An 8360-nucleotide genomic window follows, 5' to 3' on the forward strand; every position below is an offset into this window, starting at 1 on the left:
CCACCGTGCCTGGCCAGACCCTGCAGAGTCTTTCAGACACTGTCCCCCACTAGATTTTCCTTGAGGAATACTGGGGACAGGTGAATCTCCACGTCAAAACTGCTAACCAAAATGCCCTCAGGGGCTAGGCTGGTCACTTAGGAGGCCAGGTGAGGAGGGCACAAGGAGGCAGGTGTCACTCAATCCCAGTCCATCCTTTCCACACAGAAATGTAGGTTCAGTGTTGACAGGGCTTGGGTTTTTCAAAAGGAGCTGAAGTGGGGATATTTATGTGAAATTTACCATTGTAATGAACTGTGTATGGGTCAAAAAAACTCAGCAGGGATGAAGTTAGTCCATTTGTGACCTCAGCACTTACGGCCAGCATTTCAGAAATGCAAGTTCCAGTTAACTGTGACTCAGGGCAAGTCAGGTAACCTCTCTGGGCCCAGGTCCTTCACCTATCAAATGAGAGTGATCATTACCACTGCTTGGAGAATCTTTCAGGGTTGTTGTGGGGATAAGAACAAAGAGGTATGTGAAACTGCAAAACACAGTTCCTCAGTCAGGGCCTGGTGACTACCTAGCTCTACCTGCCACAACGCCCTCCCAGGTTTCCTAATAGGGATGTCCTGTTAGAACTTTCGTCCCCCATCTTCCATGCAGGGGGCAGACCAAGGGCTTCCAAGTGTCCTTGAAAATGCTGAGGGCTTGTTCCTGCAGATACCTGACCTGACTGTTGGGAGGCTTGGAGGTACCACACACCTGTGCCCTCTGCCCTGCATTTAATGGATCAGCTCTGGAAGGGGCAACAGTTTCTGAATGGCAAAATCCTGAGGGTTAAAAGGTCCCTAGCTTGGTCCTTCTATACCTCCCCTATTCCCAACTAGGGTGGAGTCTGTTCCCAGCTCTTCCTCCTTCCCCTAGTCCTGCTCTCTAAGTTTCTCACCAGTAGCCCCCGGAGCCCACAGGATCTCGGCCAAATTCCCCAAGGGTGAGATTCTGTTTACTTAAGGAGAGATCAGACAGGGTCCAGGGGAGGGGAAGTCCTCCTGCCCCCACCCCAGAAAGGGCAAATCCCAGCCAGTATCCAGTCCATGGGTATCCATCCAAGCCAAACTGGGCAAAGAGGCGCAGAGCAGTGGTTTTATTTTAGAAAATAAGTGCAATTAAAAGAAAGGTGGAAGAAAAGGAATGGGGGAAGGGAAGGCTGCCCTGGTGTGAGGGGGAGGGGGGACGGCGGCGCACAAGGGCCAAGCTGAAGCCCGCCTCGCCTCGCGGAGCTCTCTCCCAACGAGATTCAATTAATTGATAACAGGAGGCATCAAATTAATTTCTGGAGGATGTGAGATTCTGATGAAGGGAAATCTCGTCGATGGGGATCGGGCGGGAGGAGGCAGGCAGCACCCCTTTTAATCAGGCTCCACTGCCTAATTGGGAAGGAGGAGACTTGCAAGGGTCGTGGTGTCCCCTGCCCCGAGCTCCACAGCTCCCCTTTCAGGAAGGACCCATGGAAGCAGTAGGTTCCCGACGCCCTTGGAACAAAGAGGGTGTGCATTGAGACCTTCAGGTCTCTTCTTGCCTGGCTCCCAACCCACAGCTTCAGGATGGTGAGCCCGAGGACGTGGGGCTGCAGGCACCCTCTTCACCCACTGTACAGTTAGGAAAACTGAGGCCCAGAGAGAAGACGGGTCATGCCTAAGGCCGAAGAGTGAGTTAGGAAGTCGGCAGCAGCTGGCTTACCAGGGCCCCTCACGATGTACCCGTGTGGGTCCGGGCCATTTAGGCCCAGACCCACGAAATCATCTCTGACCACAATGGGTGGGCAGCCCTCTCTGTGGCTAAAAACTGGCATGCTGCCTGAGCCGTCCCCTCTTCCAGTGTTTCCGGATCCCCAGCTGCCGGCCCGAGCTGGCCCAGCTGCAGTTATTTTCTCTGTGTCAGGTGAGTGCCGAAAAGCCCTTGTGTTACATCACTGTGCTCAGGTCTCAGACATGCAGAAGCTTCCAGCAACCGGAACTGATGCGCTCAGTTAAAAAGGTAAAAGCTCACTGGGGGAACAATCCAAAGCGAGTGCTCAGCTGGGGAGGGGGATCAGGTAGCTCTGGCTCTCTGGGAAAGAAAGCTCAGAGGCTTCCTGAAGGAGGGATTCTCTCAGTGCACCAACTCTACACCCTGTGCATGGCCTGACTGTCCAGCTTCTCCAGCTCCCATCCAGAGACGCAGCCTCAAAAAGCCTGGCGCTTTGCTCCGAGTGCTCACAGCTGCAGCCCCTCGCTGGGTCTCCCACAAATCCTGACGTTTCATATCTCCCCAAAACTTGCCCCAGTGCACCCCTTCCTTCCAGGATGCGGATGTGCACCTGCAGGGGAACCCCGAAGGAAAGGAGGAAGTGCACCGCCACCCTCTTTTGGAGCAACTTCTTTAGGCCTGAGTCTCCACAGAAATGTTCTCCTAGAAAAGTAAAGCCAGCCGGGAATGGAATCCAAGGAAGCTCCGCTGAGGAGATGAGAACGGAAACCACCTCAACCTCCCACCCTCTGCCTCCCCACCGCCCGGTTTCATTTCACACAGGGAGGCCCTCCTAAGGGCCCTCTGGGCAGCAGACATGTCCTGTCTCAGCTGGGGGTTTCAGGACCCACGCCGGCTCAGGTGGCCAGTGCCCACAGATCTGTGCTCCACCCCTTGCTCCATTTCTGATTTTCCAAGTTGCACGCAAGTCACCCCTTCTCTGGGTCCCTTGTGCTGTGCCCTTCACCACCCTGGCCTCCAGCACACAGTAGGCGCTCCACAGTGTTCTCCACAGTGTTCACAGGATGGATACAACTACTGAGTCCCTGGCTCCATTCCCTAAGCCACCTCGCCTTCAAGTTGCCAGCATTTTGCCACCCCTTTCCTGCTAGTTAACTTCTGCTCCCACCAGTCCTGACTACCTTAACAAATGCCTAATGGTCTCTATTCTACATACTGTTAGTCTGAGAAAAACCCACCATGTCGCCCCACTTTCCATTTACATGGTAGCCTGGGTCACAGACCATCAGAACTGCAGCAGGAAAGGAAACACCATTTACCTCTATCTTGCACTATCAACTGGCTCCACCCACCATCAGGCCTGGCTGTGGAGGCTCCAGTTGGCCAGAGGATGGGGCCCAGGGAGGTGGGCAGAGCAGCTGGGATTCAGGGCACAGGCGGTTGTATGGCTACCGTCCAGACGGGAAAGGAAGGTGCAGGGCTGTGCCAGAGGGACAGTCGGGAAAACACCCTGGTCTCAGGAGGGATCCTGGGACCAGGATCAAGGCAAGGAGGGCATTCGCCAGGCCCAGGCCTGCCCAGCCCGGGCGACACACCACAGCAACACTGACTCCACGGCCCAACACCGGCAGCCCTGTCCAGATGTGTACCTTTTGTGCCAGGAGCTCTTGTTTTCTAGCTCAGGCAGGTGTGCCCTGCGTCCAGGCTCTGCAAGGGCCCAGGAGCAACATCTCACAAGATCATAGCATCCGAAGTGGCAGAATTTGGAGGAAAGAGGGTTCCTGCTGTGATCCTGGCTTGGTGGAACTGGCAGTGGGCTGAAGGTGTGTATTTCCACAGAGAATCCTGGGAGGCAACGCTGAAGGGAGCCAATAACATCAGGCTCAAGGGGAGTTTCCTTTTGCTTCTTTGAGATGATCCATTCAGTGATAGCTCCCAAATTGGTCTGAGACTTGCTGCCAAAATCTTCCATAAGGACGTGTAGGCTAGGGTTTCCAAACCCTAAAAATCTCCCTTTCTGGAGAGAGGGGTTATCAGTCATTTTTCCTCTTCGCGTTCTAGGGAATTCTCTCTCCCATTTATGTGTCTCTCACAAGAACCTCAGGAGTGCCTGGGGAATGGGGAATGCTCCAAGGTTGTGTGCAGGTGGAAACACCAGATTCTGAACCTATAGTCCCCCTCCCCGCTTAAAGGGAAAAGAGAAAGGTGGCCTTCACACTAGAAGGCAGGCGGCCTAGGCCAAGCTTGTGGAGGAGGGGGAGGAGTGGCAGCTCCTCCCATCCCTTCCTTTCTCCCTTCACTACAGCATAGGCTCAAGCCCTACTGGTTGTACTGGGAGTCGAGGACCCCGTATTTTAGTTCCAGCTCTGCTACCATGTAGCCGTGTAACCTTGGACAAGTTGCCTCTTCTCTCTGGACTTCATTTTCCCAACCCATAAAATGAAGATTAATACTTCAGTATTTCCATATTCAATCAACGTGTGGCCTGGCAGTGCTAGCAAATTATTAATAAAAGTCATCCCTTGATCAGTACTACCATGTGCCCAGCACCGTGCTAGGTACTTGACATCTGCTTTCTCATTCGACTCCCAAACGGAATCTCTAAGGTGGGTATTATTGACCTACTTTACAATGTAAGAAAATTGAGGTTCGAAGAGCTTAATTAAGTTCCCCAGAGTCCCATCTCTACTGCCAAGTCCCAAAGCCTTTTCCACTCTGACACATGTTCTGCCCTGGGGAGGCCTCAGTTCCTTGCTCTGGGTTCCAGAGTTCTAGAACCAAATCTGAGGAGGCCATTCCAGCCAACGGAGCCTCAGAGTCCTGTCAAAAATAGTACCTGCCCTGCCTTGGTCTGGGGAAGCTGGATCGTGGTAAGATCTGCAAGAAGGGAAACTGTGAGGAGTTTCTTGGATGGAAGAAATTATTATTTCACACAGTGTAGGCTATTCAAGAAGTAAAGACATTGTGCCTGCTTAGGATGGGACTGGGGGGCTTGCACTGTGGCTAGAGAGACACAAAACCGCCAAGGCAGTGGAGTAGGAAGGGTTAAGATGCAGGGAGGGCTTCCTGGGGAGACGACCCTTCCCTCCCCTTGCACCTCACACCTCTCCTCTGAAACAGACACCCTGTTCCCATCCTTCTCTCCCCGATGTGACATCTTACCTGTCTCTCCTACCCCAACAATCTGAGATCCAGAGAGCAGACTCCAGCCTTCACTGCTTGGGTACCCCAGTACTCAGCCTGGGACCTGCCCAGGCAGAGTAGGGGCTCAGCAAACATTTGGGGGAATTACTGAATCAAAAGCAAGACTTCCTCTCCCAGTCCCTCTACTTCCCTCCCACCAAGGAAGAGGTATGTTTGGGGTAGGGGCCCGGCAGGATATGCACATTCCTGGCAAGAAGCGACCTACCTGCCTACAGCCAGAAACGAAGGTTTTGGCTCTAAAGGCAGAGGAAGGGGGCTGGGGGTGTCCAGGTGTGAGGAGGGTCCCTACACGGAAAGGGACAGGAGCAGGTCCCTTTGTAAGTGGTACCCGTTGCAAGTGCTCTGGCCCTGGCGTTCTCCAGCACTGGGGGGTCAGGTCTTTCTCTCCCCAGGGCTCAGGGTTCCCCAACTCTGTAACTCCTGGGAAACCTGCCCAGGACAGGGAGAAGCACAGAAAACCCCACCCAGGCGCCCAGCCCTTAGTGCCAGGAGAGGTTACCACGGTCTCCCAAACTTAGTAGCAAGGCTGGAGCCAGGATAAAGTGGGTCCTGAGGGTCCCCCAGGAGAGATTCAGCACTCACCCTGGCCCTGGGTGTGGAGGCTGGGAGGAGGCAACCACAAAGCCACCTCTTCCCCTTGCCACTTTGCCCCACTGACTAGAGTGTGAGTGACTCCCCCAACTCAGTTTTCAGAGAGTCTGAGATTGAAAGCGCACCATGGGAGCCAACAATTGTCCAGGTATCAAGAGCAGAGCCTCAGTATCCTCCCTCCAGCCACCAGGTAACAGAGCCCCAAAACCCTGAGGCAAAAGTTTCTCAAGTTGAAAAAAAAAAAAAAAAAAAAAGGCCTTCAGACTTCCCTACAGCGGTTTTCCGCGGGGGCGGGCAGAGGTTTTCTGAGGCCGTGGCTCCCCTTCAGGCGGCTGGGTCCACTGGGCCCGGCCTTCGGCCCCTGCACCTACCGGCTGGTTCACGGGGGGGGGGCGGAGGGGAGCTCAAAAGGCCCGGTGCCCGCAGGGCATGGCGGCCAGAGGGGCCGTTCAGCCCTGGTTATCTGAGGAAAGTGAGCTTCTGGGTTCGGCGGTGGGACCGGCACAGACCTTTCCGCAGCTACAGGCCATACGACAATCCCGCTGCTCTTTCTTTCTGCAGGCACTCGGGTCAGTCCTACCAACTGCCCCTCAAGTTGTGTGTGCTGCCCTAACCCTCAATCCCAGACCCGACACAGTGCGTGCTGGGACGAATCTAGGCTGCTCTGCAAAACCGGGGTGAAGATGCTGAAGTTCAGGTAAAAACCCGCATTGGCCAAAATGCTCCCGGGCTTTCTCAGGAGCCACCCGAATGGCAACTTCAGACTCGGGTTTGCTTCTCCGGACTCCCCACCCGCTATCCCCGGCTCCAGGCGCCGCCGTCAACCTGCGGGGAGACTAGGCGTTGGGGTGCTAGACACGCGGTGATCTCCGGACGCCCGAAACGCCAGGCGCCGAGTGAGCGAGGAAACCAGCCGGGAGGGGGCTGGCCAGGGAAGCTGGGGAGCAAAGGGAAGAGCGGGGCGCGCTCTGGGCTCAGGGTTCCCATATCCTTTCCCCTTAACCTAGGATCGGGGTGGGACGCAGGTGTGTTCACGAGGTTGCCCCAATTGGGGGACAGAGGGAATCCGCCGCTGTCTGGGCCTCTGCCTCAAAATCCGCATCCCGCGAAATTACGCGGTCCTTTACGCGGGCAGTAGGGACCCCAGGTCGCATTCTAGCGCCACTGGCTCGGCTCTAATGCAGCCCAAGGAAGTTTGTTTGGCGTGGATGGGGAGCCCGAGGCTGAAGCGCCGCCGGCCAGAGAGGTGCTGAGGTTGTCCAGGGGAGATACCTGACTCCTCAGTTGGGAGGGGAGGTCCTATTCGGTCACTCCGGGCTCCTTCCCTGGTGGCCTCCGGGCCCCCCGCGGCTACCCTCTTCTCCCCCTACGTGGTGAAGCGGGAGCTCTTTCTCTCCACAGCGGGTAAGTAGAGGTGTCAGCCAGATCGTTTCCCCACCCTCCACCTCCGGCGCACAAATCACAGGGGCCATTTCCAGACGCTCTCAAGTCCCCAAGAAGTTTTCCGCTCTATCCCCGAGCTGACTGAGCGATGGGAAAGGGGCTGACCGGCCCTGGCACTTCCGAGGTGCGACCTCAGCAAGACAAGTCCCCTCTTCACCACAGACGACGCGGCGGGTAGGACCGCGATCCCCCGCTCTCTTGCCCCCACATTCATCTGCCTCCGGCGCGTCCTGGGGAGTCCAGTACCGACTAGAGTTGGGGGGAGCCACGTCCCTTCCCAGCTCAGGAAAGTCTGGGCAGGGAAGTATTCTTTGTCTGACTCGGGGCAGGGAGGGGGTCGCGCCCCCGTACACCCCATTCCCAGCGGCACGGCAGGGAAGGGGCGGGGCCCAGATTCTTGGGGAAGGGCGGGCCTCGGTGGCCTCTCCGGCCGCCCCCCTCCCCGCCCCGGCCTCCGGCTGCCCCCATTCCCGTCGCGCCGCAGCCCCCACCTGTTCCTGAGGCAGCTCTGGCCCGCGGGGGCCCGGGCTAGGGGCAGAATGTCGCGGCTGCGTGGGGTCAGTGCGCCACGGCCGGCCCTGGCTGGAACAAAGTGCGCCGGCCAGGGCCCGGCTCCTCCCGGCCCCCGGCGCGTCTCGGGCGGGCAGTTTGCAAACACAAAGTGAGCCAGCGAGCGGGCGAGAGAGTGCGCGAGCAAGGGAGTTGGTCTGGTAGCCTGCCCAGCCCCCACCCGCGTCCCTGGGCCCGGCCCGACACCTACCTGTCCCGCCCGGCCGCTCCGTGCGGGCTCCGGCCCGTCAGCCCGCGCGGGGCATGGGGCTCGCTCCGGTCGCAGCCCGGGCCCGCCGCCGCCCGCCGGGGCTGCCCCTCCGCGCCGCCCCGCGCCGCGCAGCTCCCGGGCGTCCTCCCAGCGCGCCGCGCCGACCGCTGCGCGCCTCAACCCCGCCGGGGCATCGCACTTTGTGGGCTGCTTGGCTCGCTCCGGCTCCGCTCCTCCTTCCCAGTCCTTCCGCGACGCTCGTCAGCTCGCTCCGGCTCCCGGGCTCCCGGACCCCGGCGTCCCCGCCCCCGGCCCGGCCCTGGTTCCGGCCCGGGCTCCTCCCCGCCGCGCCGCCGCCGCCTGCGCCGCGCCCTCTTCGCGGGCTGGGGGCTCCGTCCCGGCCGCCGGCCGCACTGTCCGGTCCGCAGGGGCGGTGGGCTCCGGACTCCGAGGGGCTGCGACTGAGCCTGGGCTGCGAGTGGCTGCGAGCGGGCGGCGCGCGGGCGGGGCGGGATGGGGCGGGGGAGGAGGAGGGTGGAGAGGGAAGGAGGGAGCGCGCGGAGCGCGAGGGAGGAGGGAGCGAGAGAGCAAGCGGCGGAGGGAGGGAAAACCAACTTCTAGTGCTACCATA

The 8360-nt window shown here is 58.6% G+C and overlaps 1 protein-coding gene across 9 annotated transcripts in view; it reads right to left on the bottom strand.

Moving 5' to 3' along the window:
* FOXP4 (forkhead box P4) overlaps positions 1-8002 on the bottom strand; it is a 53968-nt gene extending 45966 nt beyond the window's left edge. For 8 of the 9 annotated variants that reach the window (XM_045390836.3, XM_045390835.3, XM_045390838.3 and 5 more), the window contains exon 1: positions 7730-8002. The gene's annotated coding sequence lies outside the window, so the exon portion shown is untranslated. The remainder of the gene's footprint in view (positions 1-7729) is intronic. The other variant, XM_045390839.2, reaches the window with a different exon arrangement.
* Positions 8003-8360: the final 358 nt, after the last annotated feature.

This window comes from Macaca fascicularis, chromosome 4, assembly GCF_037993035.2.
Source record: "Macaca fascicularis isolate 582-1 chromosome 4, T2T-MFA8v1.1".
NCBI classification, from domain to species: domain Eukaryota; kingdom Metazoa; phylum Chordata; class Mammalia; order Primates; family Cercopithecidae; genus Macaca; species Macaca fascicularis.